Here is an 18,406-nt window from a genome sequence, read left to right on the forward strand (position 1 = left end):
ATGAACAGCAGAGGAATTGCCAGGAAACCTTATATGAAATCACCTTCTGATTCAAAGCCTTCTTAGCTAGTTCAAGGACACCCACTGCCTTTAGTGGTTTGAAGTCAAGTTCCCAATGGGAGTAATAGCTCATCTTTTAAATTATTCCTAGAGCTGTGTTAAACCCAAATATAGTCTTAAGCCATGTAAGTCATATTAATGTTAATTAACATGATTTAATGTTAAAGTTCCTCATGAATTAAATTTAAGTCTGTGCATGACCATTCTCTACCTGCAAGCTGTTTCAAAGCGTCAAACATCAGTGCAAAAGCTTACTCTGGAAATTATGAGGGCTGACAAGAAAAGGACATGGTACATATTTTTGTCTATCAGAGAGACATTTGCTACACCTGTCCTAGACACCAATTCCCCATGGAGAAATGTCTTGAACAGCTTACCTGCAGGTGCCCATCGGACAAAAGACTAATAAGTCCTATGTTTAAAACCTGAGAGTTTAGAACTTGTTTGAAAGTATGATTGAACTTTCTTTTAAATTTACATGTACTAATATATGTGAACTATCAAGTATCAGGCTCAAGAAAATGACAGTGCTTTAACAAAATTATCTTAAAAAGACACCTCTGAACATATTACATTAGCTACCATTTGAATAATGCCAAATTACAGAGGACAAGCTCTACTGAGCATTGTATTTATAGGCTGCAATTTAGCCCCTTTGTTCATTCTTTACATACTTTCGATACATGGCAACACTGAACAAATAAGACTAATAGAAAGAATGCATCCAATCAGCAGCAGTGGTCAAAGGAAGAACCAGGCTAACCTGCTTAAGGAAATGCAGTCTTTAAAAGAGGTTTTTTCTCAATCAAAAGCAAGTTTTGTACTCATTTTGTTAACTGCTTAAGAACATCAAGGGTTCATCCCTAACCTAAATGCAGACAGCCAGCCTGCCTTCTACCAACAAAGAATGAGCTTTTTTTCATTTAACTAAAGCAGCCTTGTATTTGAATTTTATAATTGTCAGAGATCTTAATTTGTTCTTAAGTAAATAATGTATCAGTTCAGTTTTTCAATCAAACATCCTAAGAGCTATTACTAACACTCAGGAGTATGTGCTTAGAATGTATTTGAAAGACTTCCAAAATTGTTTTTCCAAACTTTTAATGATAATGCTATTTTATTATCTGTTTGTAGATTAACTGCTTTATGCAATTTATTTCCTAACCCTGTAAGTCAGATCATATATCAGAAACATCCAGCTCTCCAAATACAGCAGAACCTCATTTATCTCAAGTGTCTCTTTTTCTAACGCAAATGAAATATTTCACTTTGATCACTTTTAATAGAAAAGACCTTATACCAAAATGGAATGGTTGCTACTACAAGTTTCCGAATAACACTCTAAAAAACACACATTTTAAAAACTAACATCAAAAAAGAATCCAGTAATGACATGTAATCTGATTTTGTTTCAGCTTTTATTGCTCGGTGTAATATACACTACATTCCTGCACTGCATTTAACGATTGGAGTGTATTCCCTAAGGAGGCAGCATCAGCATTCCAGAGGGACAATGTCTGTAACTTCATTAAAGTTATAGCCAAATTAGATGAACATTTCCAGACTCTGCTACTGCCACTCTCTTGAGGACAGGCAGCCTCCTGAGTTGAACAAGAAAATAAATGACACGTAGGTCGGCTGTGCAATCTTTAAACAGATTCTAACTTTTTGTCTGTCCAGTTCTGCTTATTATTTTCAGCAGTGAAATAAGTCAATGAGGTACAATTTGGCAAGAAAAGATGTCTTTATATCCAAAATATAATCTGGTCATTTTTCATGAGTGTCTCAGTCTCTGTTAATCATATCTGATTAGATTAGGTATCTGTTACTCATTAAACCATTTTCACAGGCTTTGCTTCTTTTTGAATGAATTTCAGTACTTCAGATACAATATTGATACAACTCACTGGTTCCATCACCAAAGACAGGAAACTCATTCTCCCTTTTAACCCACTAATCCTAGTTATAGAATAAAACAGTAGGTTGCAAGCCTGTGAATTATTTGTCTCCAGATTTGTTTTACAGAGACCTGTGTTGGAGTTTGCAAAGAGACTAGAAGATGTGGATGTTCATTTAATTCGTACTAAGTACATGAGAATATGGACAAAAACAGGTTGTTATAGTCTTTCACTGCTTATGTAACACAAGCAGAGGATGATGGTACCTCACAGGATTGTGAGCTAAATGCAAAGAAAATAAGACCAGAAGGAATCTTTAGTGGGTGAAACAAACATCCTTTAAAACTCTATCTAGATGATGAGGTCCTGGCTGTGGTAATGCTCTTGTGAAAGGGGACTAATTTATTTTAAGTGGCTGAGTGGGAAAAAAAACAAATAAAAAGAATACAGATTAAATTTCTTCTTTGCTTTCCTGCCTGAGTTGAGAAAATTTAACTAAAAATGATAATTAGAGTATTTGCTGTTCAGGGGAAATAGTAATGAAACATTTCATTTTAGCATTTCTGTCATAAAATATTTCATAACATGACTAGAACTTGAAATTCAAACAGAATTTCCATTCCATGATTAAGTTCTAAACTTATCGCTTTTGTCTCAGTTTGGGACAAAAGAAGTTTTGAACAAGGTATAAAAAAGAATTTGGTGTCCAGCTGTAATTACAGAAAATATTTGCAGAAGTGTCTTTCAGTAGTAGACAATATTCCCAGATCTGTTTATATTTGTGAAGATCATAGTCCACGTGTCTAAATGTTTATACAGTCAGTCAACACAGTAATACATGCATTTAACAAAGAGCCATGTTAAGAAGTCTTACCTCAAAGTGCTAAAAATTCCTAATGGCTCCTATTTTTGCAGAGTAATAGTGCATGAAGACACATCATATTAACAGGACAGCAGAGGAAAGCTCTTCAGAAGTTGCTTGGCACTCTGAGGAATCAATAAGAATAAAAAAGAAAACAGAGTCAAAGAAAGTGTGTTTGGAGGATTGAAAACAAATTATGACAAAATGAGATAAAGCACTGTAAATATTTCCATACCATAAAATAACTGCGCTGCATCACACAGACACTATCCTGCTGTCAGCCAATAGCAACTGTCCAGGAAAGAGTAAAGAAAATGGAAAACAGATAGAAATACTTTCCTCCTACACTCTTCCGGTCTCCTGCAATTTGCAGCTTTATTGGCTTCCTCAGCCACAAGTGGTATCTTTATGTTTAATAACCTCTGAGATGGATTCTCATCCAATCATTTGTCTAATCATTTTGATCTGCTAAAATGAAAGTTTCAATATACTAATTTTACATGTCAGTGTCAACAACATCCTGTGACATCTCTGATTTTAGCTGTGTTCTATATGAAATATGTCCTTGCTTTTCTGCCTGCCACCTCAGTTTCATTTGACAGCTTCTTCTCTGTTAGAAATGATTGACTTCCAGACTTGGATTTCAATCATTTCCAATCATAATAACAAAATTTTATTTACATATAGATTTTTTCTTTTCCATATACCAAGAGAGAAGTTCCACTTCTTTGAAAAATTTTGATGATAAACCTTCCAAAGCCTTTTGGAAATCTCTTTGGATGATCCTGTTGCACATTTATTTCCTTCAAAGAGCTTTAACAGTTTAAGAAGCTATGTAAAGGCACGTTGACTGTCTTCATCAAGAGCTCCCCTAATTCAGTTCTCAATTATAATTTCTACCAAATAGAAAAACCTAGGTGTATCAAAATTAAAATGTATGCTAGTATTTTTATATGAGCTATTAAAGAAAATGCAAGAGAACAGTTAAGGCAGACAACAACAAGTTGGATTTCACTGAAGAAGCATTAAAGTGACTGAGAGTTTGCTGATTACACTATTTTTGTCTCTAACTAGTAGCAAGCTTCCAACAAGCTGCCCTCTGCGGCATTCCTCCTTCTCATCCCATCTGAAATTTTCATGATAGTTTAGGCAAGGGATCATTTAAACACACACTTCATTTGGCTCTACATCAAATTTTGTTAGAAACAAGCTGTTATGAAAGCTAAATGGGGCCATGAGTTTCAAAACTGATCAGGAATTTTTGGATGTCTCCACTTGTGATTAATAAGTTAAGATATCATGTAAGGATGAATAATATGAAGTGTTCAGCGTGTATGCTAGGAAACAGGCTGTTCCAACATGCAATCAAGAACTAAGACACTCAAACCCACTAATCACCTAAAAGTCATTGCCATGACCAACAGAAATATTGTTGAAAACAGACTGATGTCTTGTTTTGTTTTTAATTACAAATTAACGTTGTTTTAAGAAGATAAACACTTCCAGGAAGGATCAGGTTCTCACTATGAAAGCACCAGCAATGTGATTCTTCTCATCATCCAAGCACAGAAGGATTCAAGTGGTTGAGTTGGCAGAAACAACAGCCTATACACTGGGTTTGCAGGGTTCCCTTTAGTGACATCTTACACGATTAATGCAGGAAGACAGCAGATAAGAATCTGCCTGGGTTAACAACAGATGATGCTTCAGTTAGCAGGTCTACCTAGGGTAGGAACAAAAGATGCTACCATACACAAACAGCTTTGATACCATTTACAGACACAAGTCTCCTGTCACCTGGAAGTGACACTGGCATGGGGAGAAACACAACTGACAAGAACAGCACAGCTGCTGTCCTTCCAGAGGCTCCTTTCACAGCCTCCTGTGCTCAGCAATGGTACAAGCTAGAAACAGAGAAGATGTAAAAAAAAAAGAGAATCTTTCTTACCTTACACTTGAGATCATACAATGAATACAGGCTTGTCACATGTAGTGACAATAAATGTAAGTAGGAACCCTAACATTTCATCATAGAACTATTCTACCTTCTCTATGAAGGTTAACCTGCTGCTGAATGAAAATGGGATTGAACATTGAAAATGGGATTGAACACTGAAAACACAAATTGAACAACTAAATGGCATTTTCTTTAATTAGTATGAATAAATGCAAATTTAGAGGTTTCAGCTCTTTGTAGTAAAGTTACCACGGGAAAGTTAGAAAAGCTGTAACCAGAGTCCTGTTTGCTCAGCCTCATAACACCCACACTGCCACACTGTGCAGAGAAGGAGGGGCTGTTCAGTGCAAACAAGGGAACCACTTCAATTTCCAAAGATGGGCTTTTAAGGATTGGATAAACACACCAGGCTCCTTAATTGATAGAGTGCTCTGATGACTTTCCCTTCTATGCTTTGAATCACAGCATCTCAGTTTTCCAAAACTGGGTAGGGGGTTGATTTTATCAACAACTGAGTATAAAGGTTTCTTAAGTTGCTTTAAATTTCTGAACTTTAAGGTATATCAGCATGAGTTTTAACTGCTACAGTAAACAATACTACAGTTACATCTTACAAAAGTCTGAAAGTCTGCTTCGGTGCTAAGCTCCCATAAGCTGACCTCCAGCAGAGTCACTGGGAGCTTGGCTAGAGAGCAAAACAGGAATAGACAAGGAAGTGACTCTTCTTAATCTACCAAACTTTATTTTTGGAAGCTCAGGGCTGCTCCTTCAGTGCTCCCTGAGGAAAAGCGGGTCAAAGTACCAAAGCTGTGCCACCAGGCTAGCAGCCCAGGTTTAGTTTAGTTATGGCTGATGAAATATGTTTACCAAGGAAAGGCTGAAGCATGCATTTAGGATATGAAGTAGGCTAGAACGGAGTGGCTCAAATTTCACCCAAGTTCTGCATTCAGCACGCAGTGCTTTCAGCATCCAGTAGCCTCCAAGCCTTCAGAGGCGCTTATGCTCTGAACAAAATACTCAGAAACCTGAGGTGAAATGTAGGACGTATGAGTTCTCAACAAAGACAGAAGAGAACTGACCAACCTGCCAGGTGCTTGAAGAAAAAAGCATTCTACAAACTGAAAAATGATTACGTACTGAAGCGAGAGGTATGTACCTACACAGCTGACATTATCTGTCTGCTGGATGACATCAACAGCAACACACAAATACAGACATTCTATTCTATAGTACCTACACAAATACAATATACATGTGCACTTGTGCAAAGCCCAAGCACCAAAAGCTATTACTCATTAAAACACTAAATTTCTTTCTCTTACGTAATTGATAATCAATAATCCATCAGAAATACACCAAAAATATTATATTAGCAACACCTAAAAACACTGCTGAAATAGTGCATGCATCCAGATAATTGCTGGCTCCATTTCAGAAAGGTCAGCTGGGAAAAATATTGTCTGTGATTTTCTGCCCATAATTCTGTACTTGTACTCAACAACCAGTGTAAAATTGGAAGCTGGCCCTTTGAACATTTGCCCCTTTTAGTTGTTATGCCAGACTCAAGACCACTGAAATGTCAGCATCCCTTCTAGAGCTTAAGCCCTGTCCAAGCACTGCCAGTCAGACAGGACAGGGAGATGGCAGATACTCTACCAGCATTTTCTGCCAAAAGGAAACTGGCAGGCTTCAAAGGCAAATTTCAGGTATCCTGCAGGATCTCAATAGGAAAATTCCTCCCGCAAGCTAGGAAATTCTGGGGGCAGTCATCTCTGGGCCTCCTCAGTTAAAATATGGTAAACAATGGTAGGCAGAAAAAGCCACTTCACATCTTTGTCTTCTTAACCCACCTGCCCCGATCTCAGTGTGTGGCTGTTTCCTAAGGACAGGGGAATCCTCTCCATGCTGCAGCGTCCCCCATGCAGATACTCATCTTTTTGCACAGTGGAATTTTTAAAGCTGCTGACACTGTATGGGGAGTGACATTCTCTAGTGACTTAACAGTGTATTTATATTCACTATGACATGCATATTTCGGGTATTCCTTAACATACATTACTTCTGAAGAGAAAGAGGAAAGTAAGCTGACACATCTAACAGCTGCTCTCTGGAGAACTCAGGTTGGCTTGCTTACATTTAGCCACCCACCTCATCCCTGCTCAGCATGCCAAATACTGCAACATATGCTTCCTTAGACAATTAGAGCAACAAAGGCCTCGTGCCCCAAGAACACTCAGGATAAATGAAGCAAACTGTTACATGCATGCCCAGGTGAGGAATAATATTTTAATAGTATTTCACTAAAAAAACATTTCTTTCAACAGAATTTTCTTATAACATTTAAAGAAAGCACGTGAAGTTGGTAAGAGTAACAAAAAATGAAACATAAGGATGTTCAACGTATGCACAGTAAAATAAATTAAGTATGATTCTGGGAAAGTGCTGCGAAAGTCAAAATAAAAAGTGGTTTGAAAATGTACAATATCCTCTGTGGTTATATTTTAAAGAATTATTTCTATTTGTCAAGAGCAATTGGTCGCTTCTTTTTGTCTTCATTTATCTCTGAGGAAAATAAAATGAAACAAACAGTAAAAAAGTCCCAAGTACAGCGAACAGCTGAGCCAGGGATGAATTAAGTAACGCTGATTGATGGCTGGTGATCTACAGCACTACTATTACATCCCAATGCTGCATCTCGTATTTCATTTAAAGGCCCATCTCTTCTTTTCCAGAAACAGTGCAGTATTTATGAGAGAAGGTTGATTTGCAAGCCTTGGAGCTGCACTGAGAATCCAGATTCAGTTTTTCCAATCTGGCTTTAAAGTTGGTGAATACCTTGAACTTTGAAGGTAGCAATCCAAATAAAATGAAACCGAACACTGGAATAAAATGAACATTGAAACTAAACATGTATTTTCAAGAAATGCTGCAGGCAGGGCAAAGCTTTTTATCTTCAGTTTCTTCATAAGACAGTAAGGAAGTAATGCTTGTCTCCTCTTCATTTATACCTTTACTAACCCCGCTGGTCCAACAGCATACATCTTCATCTGCTCTCCTCTGGGTTTTCCCAGTACTGTATTCTCTGTGGCATTTTCTGTTACAAGGGCACTCAGATGTTCTCTTCCTTCAATTCAATTTTCCTCTGAGCCTCTTGAAATCTTAATCTAAAGTTTTTTAGCTTCATAGCTATTAAAAATATTGACTGGCCCACAGAGAATATAACTTTTTCTATCAAAATCCACTAAATATAAGATGAACATTAAATCAATTTTTAGATTTCTAATGGCTTAAAAATGAGTGGCCACTTAAAACTTGCCAGTTTTTCTAAAAATAGGAGAGGTTTCCTCAGAAGCTGCAATAGCCTTTTGTACTTCTCTGTGCTTCTAACAGGGCACATCTGGAACCACTATCAATACTGAAGGAATGGTATTTGGTTCAATCACATTGAAGCTTCAAGTTAGGAGCCCACATAATTTACCTGATCTGCAGAGCGTGCACATATCTGTTTATCTGAGAACCAGCTGATTACTTAGGTGCTTATAAATAGCTATAAGTGCATAGGTTTAGGCACCCAACAGGCTGAAAAGATCTGCCCTTCTATAGGACACAGTGCTGATGCAGTGGAAGAGGTCATGGTTTGTGAACAAGGGTCTTGCAGTTACTACTGGTCTCTGCTACAAGGAGGCATGCTGCAGTCAGTGCTTCATAACCACCCTCCAGCTGGTCACATGTTAGCAAGGCACCTACTCCAAGTGCTGATCTCCCAGTATATGGAAAGTAAGCCCAAGATGCATATTAAAATGTAAGGTCAGGTTTATGGCCTAGCGAAGTCCTGACTCCATGCCAGACCATCTAAGGTCTCAGATCAGGCACTTCAAGAAGCAAAATGTCTCTGCAGTCTGGACTTAGACGTGCAACTGCTGACCGCCCACCAATTACTGCTGACCTTTAAGACAGGCAATGCCAAAATTCTTCATTCAGCTACACAGCAGTTCCTAACGGCACCTTCACCAAGAGAAGTCTCAGAGGTTGAGACAGACAATAGCAGCATTGCAAATGTTCTCTTCAAAATATCCAAGTCTTTAACTTCTTGGCCTGTTTTAGACCAAACCCCCACAGCAGATGCAGACATTCCCCAAAATATCCCTACCTTTCCAGGAACCATCACAGAATTTGTTAGAGATGCTCCAATACTCTGACTGCTAGAGTAATAACTGGAGAGATAAATGAGAACGTGACCTCAGTCTTACTTAATTTTACATCACTATACAAAGCTCTTGACTCTGCTGCCTCCATGACCTACTTTATCTATTGTTTATTTCTTTTTTTTTTTTTTTCCAGGAAATTGTTCATTAAGGATAAGAGCACCTGGCTTACAGTAACAAGGGCACTGTGCAAAATATCTGTCATAAAACTGAAAGAGGAACATTCATTAATCCACCAGGCAGTGCAATGCCACAAAGAACTGAGGAGCTGCAGAGGACTATCTTAAGCAAAGCAAATATAAGTACAGAAGTCTCTACTGGTGTACATGGCTGAAATCCACTGAGTTCACTGTGCCAAGATGCACCTGAGGAGAATCTGGACCTACCAGCACAGTCATCAAACACAGATGGCATTGCAGTTACTCAGGTTAGAGATAGTATTTTCCTTCTGGCAGAAAAAAAAAAAGCTAGAAACATCACTGTGGACCAAAACAGATCTGAATAACTGCTGCATGGAACCAGCTCTGCTGCCTCTTTCCCCTGTGCATAAATTTGGCACTAAAAACTTATTTAACTACTTTGAGGAAAAAAAAAAAGGTTGAAGAAAAATTATAAAAGAGTGAAAATTTATGGGCTTATTTTAGGGCTTAACTTCTATCATTTTACAGTCATACTAATTAAGTTTTTTTTTTTTTTTTTCCCATGAGTTAAGACAAGTACAGTTTTCTCTCTGTACTCTTGCCTCATCAACATCATACATGTACCATCTGCTACATCCTCTTACAGAGCCTGTTCTATGGCTTGCTCTCAGATGCACAGCACTCATTTGGTTAAGGAGAACACTTTTCTTTGAGTGCTATATTAACCCCCATGCAACTGCACAAAAATGGGATCCTAAGAATTGCTAATACAATGCAATGCAAGCTTAAGGTAGCCTACGCCCTGTGTTGAGATTATGTGAATCACTTACGTGAATCCTGCTACACAAAACCAAACAGAAGTTCTCCACTCTTAAAAACAGGCATGCAACCTGTTGGCAGGAAACTGAAGTGAGTTCCCCATTTCCTCTCTATTTTTTTTTTTTCCTTCATAAAAATGTTTAAGCTTTAGTGGAAACAACATTGGCGATTGAACCTTCTTGCCACTCGTCAGCATGTTATCCAGCTGCCCATTACTCTTCCATTCTAGCCACCTTTTCCTCTCCCTCCAGTCTTTCATTCACAGCACTGTTTCCATTCCATGGTATTGCTGATTTGGCATTGTTCCTCCTTTCAAATATGGAGAAGTTAAACCATAGCTCAACTTTTCCTCAACTAAAGTTTCACATGGTTTAATATTGCTATATCTGCGACGTACGAAGTGTGTACGGAAACTCCCTGGGACATAATAATCATTGTCCAATTAAACAACAGCCAGCCACAAGAGGAACAAAGCACCAAAATATCTCAATAAATCATTAATTGCTGTTTTAGATCCCGGACTGTTCAAATAAATCATGAGTCGCTCCTTTTGTTGATTCTTCAGGGCTGTGTTGATAATACACCTTGCAATATCCTTTCAATTTTCTTCCACATGCATTAATGGATAGGAAGACAGACTTCTATTGCACATCAAGATGATTCCAGCACAGAGCTTGAATTTCCCTAAAACACTTGTGCTTTCAGATTTGTTCTTGCTGCCTGGTTCTGAACCCTTCAAGGAGAGTGGGTTGCAAGACAAAAAATCATGTCAAAAAACAGAAGGACTTTTGGCCTTCTGTTCTCTACCCTGAAATTTATTTACCTTGTTCTATCTTACAGCATTCTTACTTCAGTACACGTTTCAAAAAGAATCTCTTTGAAGTGAAGTAAAAGGAGAAATCAAGTCTTGCAACCTAAGCATGAGAGCAAGAATCAAGAGATTAGCTCTCAGATATTAGAGGGAGAGAAGAAAGCAGCAGAACAGAACAAGGCAGCAGTGTGTACCAAGTGCACTTGCTAACTGCAGGCCATGCATACCTTTCAACCTGTCCTTGCCTCTTTTCTCCAACCCCCCCAGTAACCCTCTCATTACTAACTGTCATTCAGAAAAGATTACACACATGCAAAATGATTAACTGAATTTTAGTTATTTTCAGTCCGACCTACTGAGGAATAAACACCCCTCATCCTATGCCAAGCTAGTTAACAGATACCAGTGAGACATGGGCATGTGATAGGTTTTGCTTAGTTGTTTGTTTGTCTCAACTTGGATCCCACCCACCAGGCCAATTATTCACTTTTCAGACTGTTTCTTTTGATTTGCAAGCCGACAAGTCGAACATCAGGTGGGAGTAGGAATGAGTAGGAGGAACCAGAGCAGTAAGAATTCTTCTAATGATATTAAAGTTGGAAATTGGACGTTGGTTTGAAAATTGGATGTTGATTTTAAAAAAATGATTGTAAACAATTCTCTTTTTTTTTTCCCCAGACACATAAAAAAAAAACAAACTGGCAGGGTATTATATTAGTCTGTGAGCTCCTCGTCAGGATTTGGTCACAATATCCTCTTAATTGCATTCCAGTGAAGATAAGAACAAAAAGGCCAGCTGGAAATACAGAGATCACGTTAGTTCTAAAGGATGTTCACACTTTACAATTTATACAAAATATTTACTGGTAACGTATCACCTGATTAGCATGAATTAAGAGTGAATCGAAATTTCATGCAACTGAATGGGCTAATTACATACACAGACACATACTTTAAAAACCAGGCTTTTCATGTTCTTAAGTATAAGCAATTAAGAGTAAGAGTAACATTTCAAAATTATGTTACTGATCTAAATTTCTTCTCACTCTGCTTACATCTGTGTTGTTCCTGTTTCTCAAACCTGCAGTTATTGTAATCAAATATTCTCTAAAAAATAAAAAAAAAATTGCCCTTGTAAGAAATTAAAATTTTGAAGGCCTGACTATGATTAACTTTGAAGAAGGTCAGAAAAACTCATTAAAAAATATGTTATTGGGATCTATGGGAAACTCTGTATTAGGCCAGTCTCCTAATTAAAATCAACTATGCCATATTATTTCCACTGTTCTAATGTATCCACCTACAGATCTAAAACCTTTTCAGAATGATTAAAATCAGAAGTAAAAAAGTCCCCAATCTCTTTCCTTTTTCATCTGGAGCCACACAGAGTGCATTTTTTCAGATTTCAAAGTCCATTAAAATATCACCTTTGGAAACAGATGCACAACCAGGCCCAAAAGTGATCTTTGCAAGCAAGATGCTCAGAACTGCCAAGAACTCTTCATGTTCAAAGTCCCCCCAGCAGGCCCTGCTACGTCCGCTCTGTATCACACATAATTAGGATTTTTCAGACCATAAAATCAATAATATAATTAGTAAATGGCGTGTTATTTCACAGAATCTTGCTACAACTTATCTGTCTTTGATCAAGCAGAGCTGACTGCTAATGACATTTAATGTTAATTAAGGAGAAGACGTGATAAAAAGTTCTTTGGAGAATTATCTAATTACGTACCATAAAAAATGAGGTGTGCGATATCTGTAGTACATGTTTACATCACTGATTATTGTTCAGGAAATTCTAAGAAGACATCAGGATTACAAGTCAGCTTTGGCAATACTTTGTCCTGCATTGCAGAAATACTTCCTTAGCTGGTATGTGCACAACAGCCGACCCAGTTTATTAATGAGTTATGTCCCATTTCTAATGACTACCAAAGCACAGGTAAATTCTTCCTCAGCTGTAGGACAGCACCAACAGAATATTTTATGAAATTCACTTTTCTTTTGACACTGAATGATGGACAGGCAGCCATCATGACTGAAGCTACTGACAAAGTAAATAATGGAATCTGCAGAGATTAAGCAGGGATTTCAAAAGAATTACTACAACCCTTAGAGAAAAACAGTTACAGAAGGCAAAAATATTTTATAATTTCATAGGAGTGCGACTTTTTGGTACCAATCACTTCGACTGTCTGAACTCCAAGTATTGAGGAACATTTATATTTAAAAATATTACAATTTGATGTAAGACGTTCAAGTAATTTTTCATGATTGTCAGGCACATGGAGAAACATGAAAGGTAATTTTTCACCATTGTGAGATAGTGTGGAATTCATGAAGAACATTGTTTGATATGTCTTCTCCTGAAGTAGAAAGGAAGGGTAGAATAAACACATTAGTATTAACAGCATAGGCCAGCTACTATAGTTAATGTCACGTCAGTTAGCTCTCATTTCCCAGTACGTTTTGGATTTGATAGTAATGCTCTTGCTTAATATTAGCTATGTATAGTAAATGAACTCCCTAAGTCCTGCGAGACTATTCTAATGCCTGAAGTTACAGAGAGAAAGAGAATAAATGTTTCCAGAATCTGAGTATACATCTCAACTGCAACAACTTTGTCATTTTTGACAGATGTGTAAAAAATAAACACTCCTCACAATGTTTTACTTTTCTCTCTAAGAAGCATACCAAATAGCATAATAATATTCTGAATTTTTAAATATTCTTAGAGCAGCTCCATTAGTTCCACCTCGAACATGCCCTGCTGTTCATGGCATACTCTTGTCAGCTCAAGCAGGGAGCACTGCACGTGCAGCCACTGAGGGACTCAACCCACCTCAATCCCTGGGCTGAACTAAGAGACACACAGAAAGAAAAATCTTGCTGCATCTCTCACAGTTTAGTTTAAAACATAAAGGGCAAAAGTGCTGAGGGCAGGATGCTGGCACAATAGGTGCCACTTGTACTTGCCCCAGATGTGATGGAGCTGGCATGCTGTTCAATACAAAGTGATTAATGATTGCTTGCAATCAGCCCTAGAAATCAATTGGCATTGAGTGACATAATGATTCTATGACATCACATAGCCTCCCATCTGATGCTTGTTCTTGGACACATTTCTCCTCATGTTGCCATTTCTGGCACCGTGAGTGGGCTCATAAAGATGATGAGGTTTCTGATGTTCATGAATAAACAACTTTTCACATGAGAGAGGTTTCTATTTTTTTCTGCCAGATTTTATTTTTTCAGTCCACTCGTGACCCCTCCCATCACCACTCTTTGGCACATCAAATTCAACTACAGGAGCACTGTGCAGGAAAAGTCATGTATATAAGACTGGCTCTTTATTTCAACCAATATTATGATAATTCCAGAAAAATCATATAAATGAGGAAGAGGAAAGGAAGTTCTACTGCTGCACTGGAAAATGATACATTTACCACACATGTTTTGAGCCACATAAATATCTCTCTCTTAATTTCAGCTGTTCCATTGTTGCATGATCAGGCCATTACTTCGTCACTATTTTTGGTATTAGCAATAACAAGATTTTCCAGAGAGACTGCTGTAAAATTATTAATGTTTCAAAATGACCCACAATGCACATTTTCAAATGTATTGAAGTTGCTGTCAGGAAGAAAAAAAAAAAAAAAAAGTGGCCACAGGAATCAGGGAATAAAGGGCAGATTCCTTAATCTCTGTTTGCATGTGATAGATTTCTCCATAGGTTTCTCCTTGCCTTAATTACCTTAGTGGCCTTCTCTGCATTTATTCAAGCTTAATTTAATTTCATTTTGAATAAAGGTGACAGCAACAATATATAACATCCTAAAAGAATTCTCAGCACCAGTTTGTACAGTGGTATGGGCATCCTTGTATGTGTACTGAAGAAGTCGTAGAACAATACTGCACTTCATATTGGCAGCTCACAGACATCCAGCAACCAATAAATATAACCAGATCCCTCTTTTCTCTGTCAAATCTAAATAATGAAGCTCTAGCTTATAACAGAAGTTCACATTGTTAGTCCCTGTGTATGCCTTTGCATTGTTTTATGACATTTCATGCTACTGCTCCAGTCTACACGATCATCCAGCTTTTCTGGTATTACAATCCCATTCATCTTGGTACTGAGAAGCTCATTAGCCTCCTAGATTACAATGAGAGGTAGCAGAAAGAAAGAACAGCCAAGAACTTTGATGCCTCATAGCTTTCCTAGATGTAAATTGCAGAACAAGCAAGCCAAACCTCTCTGCAGTTTTTGGGAGTCCAATAAAGTCATCCAGTGGATAACTTCAAACAGACCAAATCTGAAACGTGGATTCCAGATTCAAGTATTCAAATCACCAGATTATTCTTCATCACAGTAATTAGCCTTTTATCACCAAATCTTTTTAACTAGAAAACAGAATCTCTGGGTTCTACATTCATAATTATTACAGGCAAAAAAAAGTGTGTTTCTTCACAAGTGATTAGTTAGGTGCTCATAAATGAGCGAGTAGCGAAAGCAGGACTGATAAATCTTCTCCCTATTATTATCTGCTTCTGATTCAGTGAAATCTTATTTGCGGTTTGCTTTAGGAGAAGGTGCATTAGTAAAAACAACAGAAAATAATTTGTGTATGAGAAACAGGTTGTGTAAATTTTCACAGTTCTTTGGCTGTGTTTATAATGTGTAGTCTTGGTATGTGTATGCACAGCACAGGCAGCACCCTATGGGCTAGCATACAAGGCACCAGTTGACTCTTTTGAAGCAAGCAGTCGCTTAAGTCTTACTACAAGACAGAGCAACATCAAAACTGTCAGAGCAATTTTCCACATCAGTAGTTTAACACCTGAACTATTGCTTATTTTTGCAACTGAGCTATTCCCAATTTCTATCTGTTCTACTCTGAATCAACACCAGTTCTGAGATATGTCATAAACAATGTTTGTCTAAACGAGCCAAACATACCATCGAGGCAGAGACTTAATGAGGAAACAGCAGTTTCTTCAAAAGAAAAAAAAGAAAAAAAGCTGGTTCATTTTCTGTAAACATCTGGGTTGTAAATAACTGTAGGCTTCATAGACAGTATGACGTTAGTCTGCTTCTGACTTAATGTCATAAAGATTGAGTTATTAATTTTAATTTTTTGCTACCATGATTTCCAGCTTTGCATATGAATAGAACCTTTAAAGTCTGATACCAGCCATCTCAGGAAGGTGGCAGAGATGTCAACATTCTTATCTTCTACTTTCCATGGGAACAACTGGGTAAGCACCCCTACTGAGCATGCCTCCCCTGAAGGGAGGTTGTGACAAGGTGAGGGCCGGCCTCTTCTCCTGTTTAACTGGCAATACGACGAGAGGGAATGGCCTCAAGTTGCACCAGGGGAGGTTCAGGCTGGATACTAAGAAAAATTTCTTCTCCAAAAGAGTGGTCAGGTGCTGCAGTGGGCTGCCCAGGGAGGTGGTGGAGTCAGCGGAGGTGTTCAGGAAACATTTAGATGTAATACTGAGGGACATGGGTTAGTGGAAATGTTGGTGGCAGTGGGGTGGTTGGACTGGGTGATCTTGGAGGTCTTCTCCAGCACAGGTGTTTCTATAATTCTGTGACTGTGGTTCTAAGAAGGCTCTTCCAGAACCTAAGTGAACTGCTGTTACAGGGAAGACAAAGTTGGACTATAATTTTCTGGAAAATACTCTTTAAACATTCCCTAATTCTTAGTCACACTTTTCTACTTTAGGTTTTTCTTGAGGCTATTTTGGTTCTTAACTGCATTTTCATGAAACTGTCTTTAAAGAACCAAGTGAAATCATCTTTACTGCTACCAACTCTTCAGTGCCCAGTTACAGGCAGACAAGAAGGGAGAAAAGCAGGCAGTGAGCAGCTGACATCTCACTACAAAGCCACTGTATGCAGAGGAGACAGCTTCCCACATCCCGTAAGGATGAAGATAGCTCTCCACAGCCCATAAGGAGCGCACACAAAAGAATGAAACCCCAGCTCCAGCAAAAATACTTGAATACTTGCAACCACAAAGCTACTTTTATTAAGGTAAAGAAAGCATCAACTGCCAATCCAATGTCTAATAAAAAGTATTCTTACAGAGAGCCAAAGCCTTCTCATTACTGATATGGAAAACATGCTTACGCCGTAACCTTGCAGCAAGTGTGTTCTGACAATGAATCCTAAGGATACTGCGTGTCACAATTTGTTTGCAAAATATTATGCAGACAAAGTACAGCTACAATAGTGACAATATTACTGTTCTCTTTTATCTTACTAATAAGGAATCCTGTTGAGTACTGAAGATAGCAAGCCCACATATATGAACTGCTTCTCTTTTGGATGTGGGTGGTAAGCCAAAAAGTTATTAGGCACTAGGCCAGCAGGAGGAAACGGGGAAAGATAATGAATGAGAGTGGAGGTAATTGTAGCACTTATTTGGATTAGATGCAGATCACCAATGAACTGTTTTGCCACTTGTTTTCTCCTAAGGGAAATCTGACTTTCCCAGCTTTAATTTAATCATGGGAAAAAATATGTCAAGTATTGATTATAACTAGAAACTAAAGTCTTCTACAAGCATGTACACATTAACACTATCACTCAGACATGACCTGGAAGAAAACCTCTATTTGCCTTTCTTCAGCCTGATTCCCACTTCTTCCAACAGACTGTCTTAATACAGAACAACATGTTCAAACTTGTAAACATCAGATTTGGTGATGAAAATGTCCACAAGGAAATTTGTTAAAACCTTTAAATTTATGTTGCTTGTGACACTGAGCATAACTAAAAGCCGTGTCTTCCAGCGATAAAAGCAGAACACAATAACGTCTCTGAGGAAGTACTGTATATCAGCACTGATTTCCATTTATTGCTGTTTGAAATAATATTCCAGTCAAGACTAAAAGTAGAATTTGGCAGATGCACTTATGAAAATCCTGAAATGGTGCTGTTTGTTCGTGGCCTTTGAGAAGTAAAAGGAAAGAAACAAGTGTTACATCTAGAATATATCAGATTGCAAAGGATGAAAATTAAATTAATGGATGAAAAAATTCTGAAAACATCCTTCTGGCGTTTCCTCCATTCCTGCTTCGCCTAGGCCATGCTCTGCCCTTTGCTCTGTTCCAGATCGTATCAGTATCACATTTTGAAACTCATCAGTATTACGGAAAGGCAAGGCATAGTTTCAATTCTCTGAGACAATGCTTTCTCAAGATTTCAAAAATTTTTCATTTTCTACTGAAACAAATCACTACATTTTAGGGGAGAAATAATAGCAGATGTTTTGCTATGTACTTGTTTTATAGTATTATATACTGTATAATAGTCCCTATACTAAGGAAAAAAGATCAAAACCCAGATCTAAATCAAGAAAAGAAACTTGAAGAAGCAGGATTCAATCTATGTAAGTTGTCCCGTAGCTCTCTAACAAAACAGCTAATCCATTGTCTTTTTTTTTCTTCCAACATGCTTCTCAGTGGCATGTCCTTCCAGTGTATAAACCTCATATAAATTATGGGTTCTTTCTTACAAAACCATTATTTCTACAATGATCATTTTTAAATACAGAGACATTGCCATTTTCATGATGCAGTTGCATTTTGCAGACCGCATCCTATGTGGGTTCCTTTGCTGTTTTTTGTTTGTTTGTTT

The 18,406-nt window shown here is 37.8% G+C and overlaps 1 protein-coding gene across 6 annotated transcripts in view; it reads right to left on the reverse strand.

Moving 5' to 3' along the window:
- Positions 1–18,406, reverse strand: part of MEGF11 (multiple EGF like domains 11) — a 273,539-nt gene that overhangs the window by 191,999 nt on the left and 63,134 nt on the right. For all 6 annotated transcript variants that reach the window (XR_016470490.1, XM_090149151.1, XM_090149152.1 and 3 more), the window contains one exon: positions 2,833–2,945. The gene's annotated coding sequence lies outside the window, so the exon portion shown is untranslated. The remainder of the gene's footprint in view (positions 1–2,832; positions 2,946–18,406) is intronic.

Source organism: Phasianus colchicus, chromosome 12, assembly GCF_987193195.1.
Source record: "Phasianus colchicus chromosome 12, bPhaCol1.hap1.1, whole genome shotgun sequence".
In the NCBI taxonomy this organism is placed as follows: domain Eukaryota; kingdom Metazoa; phylum Chordata; class Aves; order Galliformes; family Phasianidae; genus Phasianus; species Phasianus colchicus.